The 18,468-nt window shown below is 37.0% G+C and overlaps 1 long non-coding RNA gene across 1 annotated transcript; it reads right to left on the reverse strand.

The window, feature by feature from the left end:
- Positions 1–332: 332 nt before the first annotated feature.
- On the reverse strand, positions 333–18,201 carry LOC134471789 (uncharacterized). Its single transcript, XR_010041445.1, has 2 exons — positions 18,061–18,201; positions 333–3,912 (listed from the first exon to the last, which is right to left on the reverse strand). It is a non-coding gene; the product is annotated as an uncharacterized LOC134471789 (long non-coding RNA).
- Between the last annotated feature and the right edge of the window lie 267 nt (positions 18,202–18,468).

An 18,468-nucleotide genomic window follows, 5' to 3' on the forward strand; every position in this document is an offset into this window, starting at 1 on the left:
ACTGGTGATTTCTCACTGTTTTTTTTTATTTTATTTTATTTTTTTTGTAGTTCTGTATTACTTGTACCCTTACACCCTTTGTTTTGTTTTATTTTTTCTCTTTTTCCTTTTAAATAAAATTTTTTTTAAAAAGAGAAAAATAATAATTAGAACTAGTTTACATTAGCCACCACAGATCACAGATGTTCTTGCATCTAGGTATATATATATTTTGTTGTTTGAAGATACATGCAAGATTCTATCTTCACATTCTAGATTCCATTACTTCACTAAGCTATTGCTTTAGTTATATTCTTCATGCAGAGAAAAAAAAAAATACACAAGACCAAAGGTTAAAGGAGCAATGATTTATTTGGGCTCAGTTAACAGTTTACTGACTCTCTGGCAGGGCAACCTGTCAGAAGGGCATTGCAAAGGAGAAGTGGTCCATGTCAGGGTGGGTAGGGAGCAGCGACCAGCCAGGAGCAGTTGCAAGTCTCCTTTTTCCTTTTATCCCATCTAGGCTACAAGCCTTTGGAGTGGTTCCACACACATCCACTTTCCACCTAGAACTAGGTTAAGCCAATCCATTTAACACACACTCTAAATCCCAGCATCACACCCCCTAGATTCAGCGTCCTCTGAAAAGTCCCACCTATGAGCACACAAGGTTAGATAGGAACCGTATCAGGTTATGTTTGCAAATCTTGACTTAATTTTACTTGGCATACATTGACTCCTTTCCGTCTTCAATTGACATCTTCTATCATTCAGTGTATTAGATCTTCTGTCACATTGATGATTCCTTTTTCTTTGGCTTATTCTTGTTAGGAGTACTGTCTTTTGCAAGATGACATCAGATGGCATCCCTCATACTTATCAAATTTATTTCACTTTTCTGTTTCTTTCTTCTGTGATTTGAATGTGTTGAAGCTGGGTTCCATATAATACATTTGTTTTTGTGATATTTAATTCCAACTGTGAGTGCTTAGTGAACCTTCTTAGGATCTGTTTTCTGATTGTGTGCTTTGATGACATCTTCTCTGACATCAGCCAACTCTCATCATGAGTCTATTTGTACCATTCAATTTTTCAGTTTTTTTTTTTTTTTTTTTTTTTTTTTTTTTTTTTTACTTTGGAGAACAAAATCTATAAATATCTCTTCTTTTCATATTTAATTGGAATTTCCAGTCTCTATGTAGAGCATGGAAAGCTCTAGTCTGGTTCTGAAAGTGCTATGATAGGCAGTCACTTTTTAAAATACTGCTTTTCCCTATGAATTTTCACTTATTTAAGTTCACCATTGCTAAGATGCCTCTGCTAGTATGTAATATAAATTTGAAACCAGCTCTTAATAACATACATATTCTTTTCCTGCTTTTTTGTTTTTTGAGACAGAGTGACACTGTTTGGTTCCAATTGGCCTTGAACTCTTTATGTAGTACAGACTGGTCTTGAATACTCAGCCATCCTCCTGCCTCAGCTTCCCAAGTGCTGGAATTACAGGCCTGCACTACCATACCCAGCAGTATAAATATTCTTAAGCTTTCTCATAACTTGTTCTTCAATATGTTTCAGGCTGCAGATATTGGTAAGCACTATATGAAAATGTTAGAGCACTATATGAAGAAGGAAAATTTCCAAATGGAAAAATTAATTTCTCTTACTGTCTATCAAGCCCATCTGGTTTAGGCCCCACTTTACAGGAATGGCTCTTGCATCTGTTGTACTATTTTCTTTTGATTTAGTTCCATCTCATGGTCCATGCAAGCATTCAGAACCACCACTGATAATGAAATTTTCCCTCTCTACCACCTCTGTAATGATTTGCATAAAGTTCTGGGGAAAATGATTCAGGGTTTGCTTTTAACCTTTCTCAGAATACACTTAAGGTTTAAGCAATGCCAAAATAGGGTTAGGATTCTTATTTCCCTTCCAACATTGAAAATAGCTTGCTATCTATAAGTTCTCATGTAAGAACACGAAACTTTCTTCAACTTGAATCATTTAAATGTAACAAAAAATTAAATCTGTCAACTCATGTTAACAGCAACTTCTTCCAGGAGGATTTTATAATTACCTTCAATTTGTAACTTCATTTTCATGCAGCATAGACACATCAGGGTGGTAACTAGAATTCATGTCTTCCAGATTACAGCATATGCAGCCGATGCACAGGAAGGCAGCTAAGAGGGTGACAGCTGTCGCAGTAAGGAGCCCAGATTCATTTGAGTTGGACTTTCTTTTCCCAGTATTGACTGCTGCCTGATTGGATGCCATTTCTCCTTCCCCTTTAGAAAATGATTATGCACATTTTTCCTCTCTCAGAAACACCTATTAGATTACCTTGTTGATGCAGTTCTCAGTTTTATAACATATGACAATATGGCTGGTGGAATGCTGTTCATATTTTGGCTCAACATGCAACATTAGCAGTAGAAAAAATTGAGCTAGAAATTATTCTTCACATTAGGCTGCTTCAGCCTCCCTTAAATGCTGGCACACATGCTTATCGATCAGAATCCTGGGAGTTTCAAAGGTTTGGAATTGTCTAAGCCGTTGAGAAATACAAACATTTTGAAATTGAGACTCAGTAACCATAAAAACAACAACAGAAGGCACCAACATAGCTAATGACTTATATTTAACTTGTTATGACTCATGTAGTTGGATTTAATCGCACACATACTATGTGTCTAGCCACTGCAGGGAAAAAGATTTACTGGATACTACAGGAGTAAAGAGAAAATATATGCTCTGCTTTCTAAATTAGTTCATTGAATAAAATATATAATTGGATTAGTCAAAAGATAAAATGGGTACATTACAATAGCACATTTTCCATGGCTAATGTTCAGTAAACATTTTTAAAATAAAAGTTTATAGCTTCTATGGTTATGTTTATCACACTATCCACTGCAAAAGACCTGCCAAATATTTCACTTCTACAGTTATCACTATTATTGTACTATACTTCAAAGCGAATAATCATGCAGATTGATGCTTTTAGAAAGACATCATAGGGAAATAAAGATTTGAACTAGGACCTTGATAATCAGGAAACATGATGTCAAAGGCAGACTGATGTGTTAGAACAAATGGAATATGGGATCAAGGGCTGAAAACAAGCTCTTCCACTTATTAGGATTTGTGCTATTATTGATTAACTTAGCTGTCTTCCATGACAGAAATTCCCTCTCTGTGACATAGGGGCAATAATAGCACTGCTTGCGACACTGTGTTAGGCAAATAAATTGCCAAAACAATGTACAAACATCTCATTAATCTATGTCTTCAATGAGTAAGACCAATGTATATGTGTGCACACATATGCGCATCTCTGTGTGTGTAAGAATACACACCAAGGGGAGACAGAAAGATCAAAGTAATATGAAAGCGTGAGCAGTCACCATCTTAGGTTGAGTAACTTGAATATTTTTGAAGACATAATTGTACTCATTGAAGAGAATGAGCAGAAGTAAGACCGTGACAGAAAGAGGGGTGACAATGAGAAGACTGATGAAGCTGAGCTCTACGACCTTTCACTGTCTAATGTATTTCTTTCTCCTTCCCCTCAACAAATGCTCTCACAGACACCCTCCTGAGCCCTATCACTTTCCCTGAATGATCTCTGCTCCCTGGAGATGGTGTCATCAGACGAGTAACTTCTAGGGTGCTGGAAGGACACTGGGTTCCTTCTCCTCTGTCCCACAGATTGTAGTCTTCCTTAAACTCTAACAGACATTTCTTCCCAGTACCATAAACTCAAGCACTAAAGTCAGTTTGGCATCGTGCTGCAGAGAAGGGATGACTGTGTTGGGACCTGAAGAGTCGATGGACAGATTTTTGTCTTCTCAGTGTTCCCCACAATCAAATAGCCTCGCTTTGTTTTTATCTACATTACAGCCATTCTGTTCCCAACGAGGTGTCACCCTGCAGAAGAAAGAAGAAAGAATATTCAGCTTCTGTTGACATTTAAAAAAGTCAGTTCCTGCTGTCCCTACAGAACCTGAAGACTAATTGAGAAAAGACGTGGGATAATTTTCTCACATTTTTCCTTGTCCTTGTTTTCTTCTGTGACTTTATACAGATGGCTCGATCCATCTCTCCTATTTCTTTTTGTCAAAAACATCACTCTCCTTTCTTTGTTTTTTTTTTCCCTTTCTGTCCTAGTCTTTCAATCTCAAATTCGTCCAAAATATTTATAAAAGATAATTCAAGCTACCTATGTTTTCCAGCATCTCTAATGGTTTGAATTTTTGCTATCTTCTTTTTTCTTGGACTGTTTCATAAAAGTCCAGGATTAAAAAAAAAAAGAAATTGAACCTGGCTTCAGTGTAGCATGACACCAGGAAGGTGAACTTTTCCACAGGACAGAATCCAGGGATGGTAAATAGCGTTAGCCACTTGCAGGTGAAGGGTTGCAGAGGACTTGGGATGTAGGCAGCCTCTTGTCTTCTGATACTGGATTTAAGATCTGGTTTTACAGATGGATGTTAGAAGCAGACAAACAGAGCTGTGAGGCTTGGATGCAGCTCTCCCAGATTACTATCTCTTCTCATTCTCATAGAGCTTTTTTTGAGTCCTTTTTCATTTTAAATGGTTCTAACAATATTTAAAGACTGCTATATTTCTCATATCCTACCTAATCTGGCTGATAACTTCTTTGAAGAAAGAGAGTTTGAAAGACTTGTTACTCGCAGTGTGCTTGGTACGTTGTCTATCCCACTGAAAGTTAAAATATTCATTAACTGAATAAATGGAGTTACAACAATCTTACTGCAAAGTAGGAGGTGCCATAAAGTGATGAGAAAAACACACTTGTAGCCGAGTAATTTGTGTTACCATCTTCCCATAGCTTTATTGTCCTCTACTACTTATAAATACAGCATCAGTAGTTTATTTTGGTTCAAGAAATATTTATTATGGCAAGTCTTCTGGAATGCTATGGAGAAACAAAAGGAAGAAAGAATAGTTCTTACCAGGAAATAGTTACATTATGTATGGTGCAATAGAAAAGGAATTGCACAAAACAGTGGAGTACCTACAAAGAATCCTCTAGGAGAGACATGTGAGCTTTCTTGAGTAATACTTCAAAGACATTATCTATCTCTTGGATGTACTCAAAGAAGAAATAGTACCATATCAAACTTTAAGGGATATATGTGAATTTTCTAGGTCAGAGATTGGAATATTTTTTTCTGTGTTTACTAATAAAAACCGCATATTGAGTGTGTATATATTTTTGTGATTGTATGTATGTGTGTATGATCAAATATGAAACCAAATTAGATGTGTGTTCCTGCTGTGTACAAGCACTTCCTTCATACCTGAGCTGATGGGAGTGAATGTTCATGAAAGGGATTCTGCATGTCCATGTTTATTCATGTGTGCCATTCTGGAAAGAACTGGTTGCAGCAATAATGTGGTTTCCCAAGGGATTAGGCAAATTATGGAGTTGGTAAATTTGGTCTCTTTCATTCTTTTCCACATATTGAAATGCTTTGACAATGCTCTTAAAAGAGGTGACAGTAAGCCACAAGTCAGGAAATCTGGACATTAGTTTAAATTCTCCTGCATGAAATGGGTGACCTATAATAATGTATGTGGAAAGTCATATGGTAGGCAGTGGAAAAATGATAGCTGAAGTTCTTTGTTCAATGTATCTTTATCATTTTTCAAAAAAGTCTGCAAAAATACTGTTACAAGCATGTGCACAGATTGTCACTGTTAACTTATTTATTTCACTAGGCTAAGAGATTCCCAAAGTACAGGTAAAACGTCTGAGGATGCCTGAGGATGTTTTCAGAATAGATTAGCACTTGAATTTATAAATAAGATTGTCATCATCAATATTGGCAGCTACTATCTTCTTCATACTTTTAAGGGAAAGTATGTAGGCCTCTAAAGAACAAGTTTAAATAATAATTTTGCTGTATTATCTTGAGCCCCTGGGGCACCCTTTGTATTTGGATATCAACACTTGATTAAACATCACTTGTTCAGAATAAAATATTGATTGCATCATTGGTTTCCTAATTTGGAAATTAAATTTTCTCACAAATAACACATAATCTTTTTTCTTATTTTCTCCAAGGATAATCATATCCTACAGATAGTCACAGGATGGAAATGGCATGTTTCGATTTAAATATTTCAAAATTCCTATGTTACTTTTGAGGCTGTTCTTGTTCATTTAGTTTCTTCATTTTAATTTAGATTTCTGAAACCTAGGACAAATACTGTGATTTTGTCAGAAATCAGTGTACAGCTTGACACCTGTCATCATGAGATCCAGTGAGCAGCTAAATGTTAGGACCAAGATAGCTGGGCACATTACCTCACTCAAATGCTTTATTTGCTATAGTACAACTCACATGTACAATTCTGATTATCATGATTAATTCCACATAGAGATAGAAAAGGCTATTTGACTAAAACTTACCAGTCTTGATTGGGAAATCAGAGAAAAATATAATAAATCAGAAGCACTTTTTTTCTGAAATTAGAATTTATTTATTTTTATTCCATAAAGACTGCATTGAATTTACTTTTCAAAATAAAAATATTTTCTTTATTGTGGATAGGAAAGGAAATTGTTCAAATTAGCTAGCATTTAAATCATGCTGCAAATTGGACCTTCAAATAAATGCTTAAGGGAATTTCAGGTATTTATTTGGAAAAGGAAAGTCCTCAGAGAGCTCGAGAGTCATCCCTAAATCTTTGAAGGGTGTAAAACTAAAGCAAGGTTGTCAGCCAGATTCCAGAGCCCAGCACACAGCACTGGTGCAGTTTCTTGCATAAGCAGTTTCTCCATAACCACATTTTTGCTGTGAAACAAACTGGCACAGCACCACAGAGTGCCAACGGCTGTGACCAATCTTCACGGCTGAAGTAGATGTAGAGAGATTATCATTATGCGCTATCTTAGGAGAACAAAGGTAGTAGATTCAACAAAACCTGAGGTTTGAATGCATTTTTCTCACTCAATGGTGTCACGTTTTTGAGGTTCCTCATTCTCAAAACAAGGACAAGGTGGCTTATTACTCAAGACTGAAGATCAAATACAATGATGCATGGGAGCTCTTTGCTGAGTTTGACACAAACAGATATTTATAAAAGTATAGCTGCTATAGTCATCACCATACCTTAAATTTCTGCAAAGCCTTCAGTGTAAATCTGACTCTGATCCTTATGCTACTGAGAAAACTCAGGGTCCCGGAACCTGAGTACATTATCTAAGGCCACACACGTAGAAAACTAATGGATCAGGAATGAGCACCTTCTTCCATCTGATAATAAAACCCTCTCTCCCAGGACCAAACAAAATCAAACATTGTGGCTTGTGTTTGGGTCAGACAGGACACGCATATCCCTGCCACTCCACATGGAGTGATGAAGAAGATACATTGGTTAGGTATCTCTGATAACTCCACAGAGGGCTACATCATCGGGGAAGTTCTACCCAGTTCTATACTTAATGTGATGGATCCTTTTTTTCTCTCATCTGAGGCACTATGTGTCACAGTAGGCTGTCATACAATGTATTTGACCTAGAGTCAGCACCACAGCACCTGATTTCCTGTTAACTCCCAGTTTATGGCAAAACAATAGTGGGCTTTGGTGATGATTTCTTTTTCTGCTGGATGGGATTGAACCCAAGCATATCACAGGTAACACTTAGAGGGCTGCACTCAAAAGACGATCTGGAAAACCCAGAGCCATCTATTTCAGGGGCACTTACCCAGCCACTGTGTTCTCCTCAGCTGCTTCTTTTAGTGAGCAAGTAGCCCCAGAATGTGATATTATAAGTCACTTGGCCTGACTGATATTAAGTGTCTTGCCTCCAAACAGAACTAATGAAGTTATACGAGAAAAGAGGGAACCTGGCAGTGAGGTCAAGAATAAAGGAAAATAATTCACACATAGTAAGTTTTGTTTGCAATTTTACTTGTGAATTTCCAAATTTTGTCCAAGGTGCTTTTCAAGACACTCAATGGCTGGACCATCATAAGATCTTACCATTCTTTTTCTGTCTTTCCTTTTTATATTCTCTGTTCATCCTTCAATAGCTCTCACTTTCTCGTGCTTTCCACCCAGTTTGGAAATTCTGGTTAGCTTTGGTTTAGGGTACAAGTTGTGTTTTCTCACCAATAACCACACTCAAGACTTGAGGTGTTTCAATACTTCTTCAAACCGTACAGAGCACAGACTAACAATTATATTTCAAGCTGCATTTAATGTCGAAGTATGAGACAACAAATTGATCTTAGATTTCTTCCATCAAGCATGACCTCACCCCTGACTCTGCAGAGGCTGCTCCAGTGCCAGAGTAGTCATGGCAGAGTAGCAAAACAAATAAAAGGGACAGACAAAGCCTCATCTTTTCTAAAACAAAACAAAAGAGGAAAATGCAGCCAAGGTTGTTTTTTCCTGCATTAGCAGTATCTGCTTCTGAAAAAGCTGAATGGAAGACAGTTAAGAGAGACAGCCACGGCAACCTTTACAAACCCCGCAGGAAGGTGCCTTCCTCCTCTATGCAAAGATGTGTATTAATAGATGTTTTTCTAGGTAACCTGACTCCTTTCATTACAGAAGAGAAAAGATGATCTATTCAAAAATCTACCACACAAATATTTAGCAAGATGCCTGTACAGTGTCTGAGAATATCTGCATTTGGCTATCTCGTGTGCCTTTACATAAAAATTCTTGAACAAAGAGAGAGCAAACTAGCTCCAGTCTGAAAAGATCAAACATTGAACATTATTTCATTACTTCATAGATAGCTTCTTTGTGGTCAATGATGAGTATTATTGCTTTATATGAAACGGGGAGATACAAAACCAAGGAGAAGCTTCAGGTCCTGGAAATATGCAATTTGTCATTTCTTAAATCAAGAAATGAGCCCAAAGATAATGAAATAACAGCATGTTAGATGAATAACAAAAATAAATAAGAGCAAGAATGTGAGAGAAGAAAAATTTTTAAAAAGATACCAAGCAGCATTTTCTCACAAGCTAGCAGATGAATTTTAAGCACAATTTAAAATACTTATGTGTCAGATAAAATGGCTTAGTGATAACAGATTGAGATATTGAATTTATATTCTAAATACTTTTATTGCAAAATAAACGACTGTTTGCAAAGTTCCTATTGTGAGATATTTCTTAAGCCATGAAATATTACCTCCAATCCAGAAGTAGCAAAGGAAGTCTGCCTTTCTACCTCCATTTTAATGTTAAATTAGAAAACGATTCTAGGGTGCATATTAAATAAAAATCCTTTGTCTCTTCCCAAGCATCAAAATTTATTATCCAATTTTATTCCTGGTTGGAAAAAAGCAACATCAGACATTTTCCAGAAGTTCAAAGATGCATGTGCACCTCCCAGGCCTGCATGGTTTGTTTTCAAACCTTCCTGCTATTCCAGAATTAGCTGCTGTGTGGCGCTAGACCCTTTCACATAAACCGGCTTGCGCTTCCTGCTCAGGTTCCAGCAGCCCCCGAAGCCTTGCTGCTGGAAAATGGTTTGCTCCGCTGTCACTGTAACAAACGGTTCTAATTGCTGGGTTGACTGTTAGGGTGGAAATTGCAGCAGTCTGAGTGGAAGGCTTTTGCTCTGCTTCAGTAATGACATGGAGAGCCAAACGGCTCCTTTCCTGAAGGAGCAGGGAAGATCATCTTGAAAATAAATAGTAATAAATAATAAATCATTTTAAAAGAAGCGAAAAGCAACACACTTTCTGAATGGTGATAGTCTAATCTAATTGTAATGCATTTTTCCCTCATGAAGAAATGAAAGTTCACCAATGTGTTTCCTTGTATTTGTGCTGGGAAGGATGGTGGTGGTGGTGGTGCCTGTTTGTGTCTGTGGAGTAATACAGGGTAGGCAGTGATTTGGCATTGTACACTTTCCAATTTATTTTCATGGCAATCTGTGAGATGTGTCCCTGGAGGTAGGCAAACAATTGCAGTTTTAGAGCTGAACTGGCCCCTCTCTCCTTTCTTGCATTAGAAAGCATGCGATTTCGTTTTGAGTAGGATTACAAAATTCCTAAATTCTAATAAAGTCCCAGGATAATAGTGATGGTCCAAGCTATTCTGTGTTATCGAAGAAACACTCATGATGGGAGAGGTAAAAATGAAAGCAGCTATTGTTACATTTCACCTCCTTGACAATTCAGGTGACAAAAGGCTATCCCTAATTTGGGAATTTAATCAGCTAGCAAGCAGCAAGGACAGCAGCTGCTATGACATTAGCTCGGATAAAATTATAAGGCCTATCAATTCTCATGCTTCAGGGTGTAAGCCGATCACCAGCTGAGGTCAAGAGGAAATTTCCCCAATGGCAGTCTTGCACAGTTACATCCATTATAGGAGATTTAACACCTACCCCTAAAACATCTGATGTGATTCATTACCAAATAAACACAAACATACGACATGTACTCACACTGATATACAAGCTTGTACACTCAGGGGACTACAAAGGCACAGAGGTGAGTCTCGGTCTAAATAGCCGAGTCCTACATGAGTGTGTAATGGGCCAAAGGCAACTCGACTTTCATCCTGACTGCTTTGCCTGCCGATTTCTTTTTGTTTTAACTCTGTCAAATGCAGAAGAAAATTGTTTCCAAGCATCCGCCTTCTTTAGGTATTCACTTTTCCTTATGTGAACACCTTCTTTCAAAATGGATGAGAAGAGAAAGGGTAGTTTTCATTTGGTTTTCTCTTACTGTGTAATTCGTTACTACAAATGAAGCTGCTAACATAACACATATTTGTTATTTCATGTTTTTCTTCTTCAGAAGTCTTTGTATGAATTAGCTCAATTTCCTGCTTAGGGGTCTTGTTAGGTGTTCCTAAGTACCATGATCTTATTTGAAGCCCTAGGTCTTCTTCCAGGCTGATTGGTGTTCCTTAGAATTCATTTTCCTGCAGTTATGGGATTGAGGTCCCCATTATTTGCTAGCTGTTAACCACCCAGGGAATACTTTCAGCTCCTGAAGTTACCTACGGTTCTGTGCTACATGACCCCCATAGGGAACTCACAATAGTGATGTTTGCTTTCTCCCAGGCTGGGAGGATTGTGGGTCTTTAGAAACAGAGCCTAATCAAGGAAGCAATTATCTCATCATATCCCTAGGTTCCTCCCACACTCCGGCAAAGGGGATTATACAAGGTCTGCACATAAATGAGTGGAAACTTGAGGCTCATCCAAAAATACTGTTTTCAACAGGGCTGTCGTGACAATAAAAAGATCAATATTGACAGTATACTTCTACTTAATTTAGATGTGTCAGAATTTTTTAACTATTAAGTCAGGCTAGTTATTAATCTATTGTTATGTCTATTAGTAATTTTTCAGTAGATAAATACATTGCTAATTTCATGAGGATAACCATATAAAAGAAACTTAGAATGAAATTAGAGTGTCTTGCTCAGTATTTTTTATGGCAGATAAGGAAACTGAGACTCAACAAAATTAGCAAATTTAAGTAAATTGACTCTGGCATTGAAAACCAGGGGGAAACTGAATTCTGCTAGCTTCTAAGTGACACATTTTCCTTTAACTCATCATCTCTTTCCACTACCTTAGGTTACTCACTCTTGATCCTGCATTTTCTAAAATACACACAAGAGTTTTGTGCACTTTTTCCCAAGGAAGTCCCTTCATATTGATCATAAGCTCATTCACACAATCAGTAACTGTCAAGCCCTGGAGTAGTAGTTGTATTATTATAGAAAAATCTTATGCTAAGAGAATAAGTATTTTTAATGTGAAAAATCCCAAGTGAGAGAAAATGGGGAAATCCATGAGAGAGAGAGAGAGAGAGAGAGAGAGAGAGAGAGAGAGAGAGAGAGAGAGAGAGAATGGGAGAGAGAAAATGAGAGAGACAGAGAGACAGAGACAGAGAAGGAGAGAGAGATACAGTGGGAGAGAGAAAATGAGAGAGACAGAGAGACAGAGAAGGGAAGGAGAGATACTGTATTTAATGGATGTCACCTTTCTTTGGTACTCATAACAGCAGAGTATATGACTGACTGTTGAAAATAAATGAAATGTTAAAGAATTTTTCCTTGCTTAGCTAAACATGTGCTGGTATACTGCATTTTCTCAAACTGGTTAGTGGACATTTAGGGGAAGGAGTTACGAATTAAAACTCTGATTCCTATGAATACCTGGCAAGGCAGGAATCTTTGAAGCAGGAAGTAGTGAGTTAGAGATTCTTGGAAGCTGCAAACAAAATACTAAATTCTGTTCTGTTTCCGAAAGACAACAAAATCCAGGACAGAGCTGGCAGTTTCAGAATCGTCAGACTTGCACAGTGTTCTCTTTGAGTGTCTGTTGTGGACGATAGCTTTGATTAAATTAACATTTGCCAGAGATTGAGAATGAAAATAAGCAGTGAAAAAGGACATCTTTGTGTTAGGTAACAACTAAAGATGGAACTCCTTAAGGTATATTTTCACTAAGCAAATGAATGCTGAATATTTATGTCCGTTATTTTCTCTAAGGTCACAACTCAGATTATAACCATTGCAACTGAACTGGGTAAGTAGGAGAAGAATCATGGTCTCTAAGAATCTTTATCAATAGATATACTTCTTTGGTTTTGGTAGTAATGTTAAGATCCTTGAACATTTCATCCAGCAATTGTATTTTAAATACGTATTTTTCCTGCTGAAATATATCATAGCCTGAAGAATGCATCAAACTTTGTCATATGTTCCACATGAATTTGTCATCTTCATATTAAGGTAAGGCTGTCACTTTCATTTGAACTATGAGGTAATATCCTCATACTTTCTAAGAAATGTTAATATTTTAAACAAAATGCTACCTCGTCAGTGGATGAGACATTTTTTTCGTTTACTTTTCACAGCGCCCTACATTTTCAAGCAGCCATACTAATTACACTAGCAAAACATATTTAAAAATATTTCTTCAGAAATATCTTTCTCCCATTCCTACTCCCTGCCAGGCATTTCTCTCCGTTCTTTCAACAGACAACCTGGATTTTGCTTCCTACATGAACATTCTTCTATCAAGTTCATAAGGAGTCTTCTACTTTCTAAACTCACAGGATGTATTTAATATATAACCGTGTCATTTCTATTTTCCTTACATGGGTTCTGTTTCTAAATAGATTCCAAGATTCACTGAAAGTAGGAATTTTGCCCCCAGAAGATTTAGTACCTCCTACAACGACTAGCACTAGCACGGTGCTGATGAAAAGAAACACTGTTGAAAGTAGAAAATGAAATAAAAATAGAAATTAGCTATATTATGTAGTCATTAATATTTTCAAGGTGGGAATAGCTTTGTTTCCCTGTTGTTCATTTTTTTTTTTTTTTTTTTTTTTTTTTTTTTTTTTTTTTTTTGTCTTTTTCCTTTTTATTGGTACCGAGCATCGGACACACGACTGCCTGCTTTCAAGGCAGGAGCTTATGCCGCTGAGCTAAATCCCTAGTCTCCTTCCCTGTTGTTCTTGAGCTTGTAAGCTTGTCTGTATTTTGTTTTGCTTGACACACAGGTTTGGATTTGCTTAGCATTGGCGAGTTGATTTAAATTTGCCAATATTTAATTAGTTACTATACTGTTTTTGAGAGAGAAGATAACACAATATTTAAACCACAAAAACATTTTAGATTGTGAAAGAATCTAGGTAAAGTTTATGTCTACCAAGTTAACATGGCTCTAAAATCAAACTTGTGTTCTGTTTCTAGACTTTAAAACCTCAGGTGGCATTTTTGCTCCTAGGAGCTTCCTGCAAATCACCATGCGGTCAAAATAATCCCATTTTTAAAACAACTAAGGAATTTGCTATGTGGCTGTAGTTTGTTTTCAATTCTTTGTAAAGCAAATGATCATTTCCCAAAATTTCAATATCCAGGAATCTCACAACCTGGTTAAGGCACACCTATCAAAAGCAGCTGTCTAAATGTGTGTGTGTGTGTGTGTGTGTGTGTGTGTGTGTGTGTGTGTTTAATTTGCATTCCCTTTCAGCATACCAGCAACCAGTAGATTGGCCACATCTTGACCCACATATACCTTAAGTTTTAATGGTTACCATGGCAATGAAAAAAAAAAGGCATTACAGAATGCACAAGCTGTTAACATGTTGCTGTAGCCAAAGGAAAGAGCTAAGAATAAACTTCTACAAATTCCTGATCACACCACAGTTGAGGAAAACTGCTGTTAAACCAACGTCACATCCCAATCAAATAGCTCATTAATCTGAAGCCGAAGCTACTTTGCCCTCCCTCTGGGTTCTGTCTGCTGGGCCTGGGTTCACTCCCCTTTAGGAAAAATGAGTGTTTCCAAGTGAGCAGGGGTGGGTGGTGTGGAGGAGGTAGGGACAGAAAGACAGATGAGGAGAACAAACAGGTTTCGGGTTGGATCTCAAAACCATCCGGTTTTCTAACAAGAGTGACAGATCAGAAAATGTCCTTGAATCTAATTTAGATAAATCTAAGTTTTAGTCGATAAGTCATTAAAACTATAGAAAGATGAATGTTCCTTTTACTTTTTTTTCAGGCAAAATGTTGATATTTTGTTGGCAACAAAACAGCATGTATGTACCATAGAATGCCCTGCCTGGGACAAAGCATTGCTCACTTACCAAATAAAGAAAGAAGGTCAGGGAAATCCTTATGCTTCACGTCTGAGAATATGAATCCATCCAGAAAAACAAGGAACAAAATGCCAACACTTACATGTGTAATTTGTTCCTGCACACAGAGGTGAAAACCTAATGATTACAGACATAGAAGCAAGTAGACAGTGAGGGACTTAATGAGCGTCGTGAAGCAGTGGGCAGGATACAAAAATGAGAGTCTGGTTCTTACTGTTTGCTCAGGTTTATAGTTGCAGGAAACCACGCAGGTGGGGGTAGACTGTCGTTCTGATGTAACCCCCAGTTCATTGTAGGATTTCACCTGAGATTCCCTTCCACTTCTTTCTCTGGAGCTGCAGCTCTCATCTCCATGTGCTGCCCTGTAGAGACTCTGCAGTGTTTTCCAGTGTTCTGTCCCCTGTTTCCTTTCAGCTGTGTTCAAGTCTAAGCCCCTCTTCTTTCTCAGCATTTCTGCCACTAGCGAGGCTGTCTTCACGCTATCATCCAATTCCACCTCCCGCTTACCTGCTAATAACACACTCTATCCCTAGCAGTGTCCACTTTTGGGTTTGTCTCTGGTTACGTCCTATTCAGCCCCCTGTCATCATTTCTGGCAGACTTTAACAACTCTGCTAAATTCATGATGAAAGCTCATGTATTTCAAGGTATTTTATAGCCATCAAGAAAGTTCAAACTCTTAGAACATCTTTCTTCTTCCTTTTCTTGATTTTAATTTTACTTCCTTGGGATTTAAAGCGTTTATGGCTGGGATTTTATTCTATTTTTATGAGGTTCACTATTCCTAAAATGGTGTGGTGCTTTTTACTAAGTACCCAATAAATGTTCAATGAATCAACTTCTTTTTTTAATCCCCAAAGGTCATGTTCTGCAGCATCACAACAGAACTTGAAATTCTATTTAAGACCTGTTGTAAACTCCAAAACTCAGGTTATAGTGATCTAGTGAATCAAGATGAAACTCAAACCATGATAAGATTATATAATTTTTGCCAACAATCCAACGAAATGTAGAGCCCCAAGGGATGTGGAGGTCAGCTACTCTAAATCCAGTTTTCTTTTATGCAGAAAGTCTTCATAAATGGTGAGGTACTCTAAACTTACATATGGAGTTGAGAAAGACTAGAAATAAGTTGCATGATTTCTTCCCTTTAACCTTTTTCTGATGCCTTCCAGCTTACCTTGATGGAAGTTCTTTTCTATGCATATTTTTCCACACAGAGATTTGATGTTTCACTTAATATAAATTTTGCAGACTATTTACTTTCCAGGATAGATTGTCCTGCCTATTGTAAACCTTCTTTGTTAGAAAATCTACAATATTTCTGTCTTAAGTTACTCTTTAGTCTATGATGTGGTAAAAATCAGCTCATTTTCACAGGATACCCACTGATTCATTAATAAAACATTATTTAAACCAGACTGGTATTGGATGTGTGGGATACAAAGTGAAATTATACTTTATCTCTGCCTATAAAAAGCTTTGTGGTCTGCTATAGAAATAGATAGAGGAGATATGTATTTGAATCAGGTACCAAGATGTATGCAGAAACTATGAGTGGGTGGAGGTTTTCTGAGTAGAGGAAATGCTTTTTCTGGACAAATACTAAGTACTAGAAGGAAATATGATACAGAGAATAGAGGCTGAAAATGCCTCAGGATAAGCACCGGAAGTGTAAAGTGTCAGATGTAAGAAAGAACAGTGTGATGACTAGAAAGTAAAATTAGCTTAGTTCATGGGCCACATGGAGAGGCAAAGTTGCATAGACAGAACTGAAACCTTGTGAAGTTTTGCTATTGATCTCCTGGTCTTTCAATTTTAAAATTATTTAGTGTAGAAAGTCTGCAAATGGTTGTTTATAACATATTTATTCAATAATGCCAGAAGTTTGAAGAAATCGGAATGTCCTTCAGCACAGGAAAGCATCCATAAACTGCAGTGCATACTGACAGTGGGAATATTATTCAGCATGAAAAATGAAGCTATCAGGTTTGAAAAGAACTTTAAGAAATTTAAGTGCACATTACAAAGAAAGAAGCTACTCTCAAAGAAAGATTTCATACTATATGATTCCAACTAAAGGCATTCTGGAAAGGGCAAAATTGTGGAAATTGTACAAAATTTAGCAGTACTTAGAGATTAAATGGGTAAGTGAATAACTGAAGACTTTTATAGCCGTGAGATACTTTCTATGTATTATGATAGGAGATATGTGCCACATTCTAACCTGTGGAGAGTCCAACACTTGTCCACTCTTGGTGTTCGACTCTCCACAGGAGTGAGCCCTAGTATTAATTGTGGAGTTTAGGTGATAATATTGTGTTAGTAACTGATGTTCATCAACTGCAACAAACGTACCATTCTGGAACAGGGTATTAATAATGAGGGAGGCCACACATGCACTGTCAAAGAGAGTAGATGGGTAATCTCTTACACTCAATTTTGCTGTGAATGTATTACTGCTCTAAAGAGTGTAATCTATTACAATACTCAAAGATTATTCAGTGTATAAATAAGAAGGTAACATCATATTTAAATTAAGAAACATTTTTTGATGACAGAGAAGATGGATGAACTACTCAGCAGAAGAGAGGAAGAGTTTATAATCCATTGTAATAATCCAAAGGATGTATTAGGAATTTTAAATTCATGTGGAAGCAATAAAAATGGAGATAATAAGGTGACAAGAAAAATTCATTAAAACAAACACCTCATAAAACAGAAGGACCTGTACAAGAGATTCAAGAGACACCTAGGTTTTTGACTAGTGCTTCATGGAATAGTGGTAGCATTTTCTGGTCTGGATTGAGGGTGGCTACGCTTACTGCTATTTGCACTTGTATAATTTGATATCTATCACCCTTCAAGAATTCCAAGGAGAATTTGGCAGCAGAATCTCATGAAAAGGTGGATTTCATGAAAAGAGTGAAGTTCTGGAGAAACACACAGCTATGACTCCGCCTGAATGTTATGACAGCTGATTGCCATGACTCCCACTGGGCCACTAAAGCAAAGCCGAGGCAAACTATTGGAAAAAGCTGGGTGTGTGTTTCCCCGTGTATCTTGGTGAGCTTGGCTTTCTACCTACCTTATCTATCGACAGAGCCCTTTTTTCACTGTACATTTTTTTTAATAAATCAAAGTAATTAAAAACTTCATATGCAACTTAATTCACTGTCAATATTTCTGTTGGGGTACTAGAAGACTGACAATTTTTCTGAAGAAAAGACACTAAAATTATAAAGATATAATTGCATGAGAGAAATTAGTTTCATTGCAAGATATTGTAGGCAACAATTTACAGAAGGCCCTAAGTGAATTTTGGATAAAATGCACGTGCTCATTATGACCATATTAGAACTCCTCTCAATTCTTTATGAAGGCAGCTATTACTTACATAATGCTTACTATATTCCTGAACGTACCTGATCTTTAATACTCACCATAGCTCAAAGACACTATAAGTTTCCAGTGTTTGATGAGAATGCTGAGTTATATATCAGTGCAATGATTTGGACAGTATTTGTAAGTGTTGGATTTGGGCTCAGTCCCAGAAGTCTAACTCCAGGTACTGTGTTCTTACTGCTTCTGGAATGAATAAATAAATTGTTACATACACAATTGATTTAAATAAGTAATGTCAAATAATGAAGGCAAGATATAGAGGCTAACTCAAAGCTTCTTGATTTACAGATTGTTTAATTGTACATTTTGTTCATGAATTCATTAGACATCTTAGCAGGAAGAGGGGTCAGTGAGGGACTTTGACATTCAGTGTTTACAAATGACTTACAAATATATATCTAATTAGCACAGGAAAATAAGGACTAAGTGAAACATTACTTCACTGT

The sequence above is a fragment of the Cavia porcellus genome, unplaced genomic scaffold (genome assembly GCF_034190915.1).
Source record: "Cavia porcellus strain 051 isolate PalLab524CR breed Dunkin Hartley unplaced genomic scaffold, mCavPor4.1 scaffold_20, whole genome shotgun sequence".
NCBI lineage: Eukaryota > Metazoa > Chordata > Mammalia > Rodentia > Caviidae > Cavia > Cavia porcellus.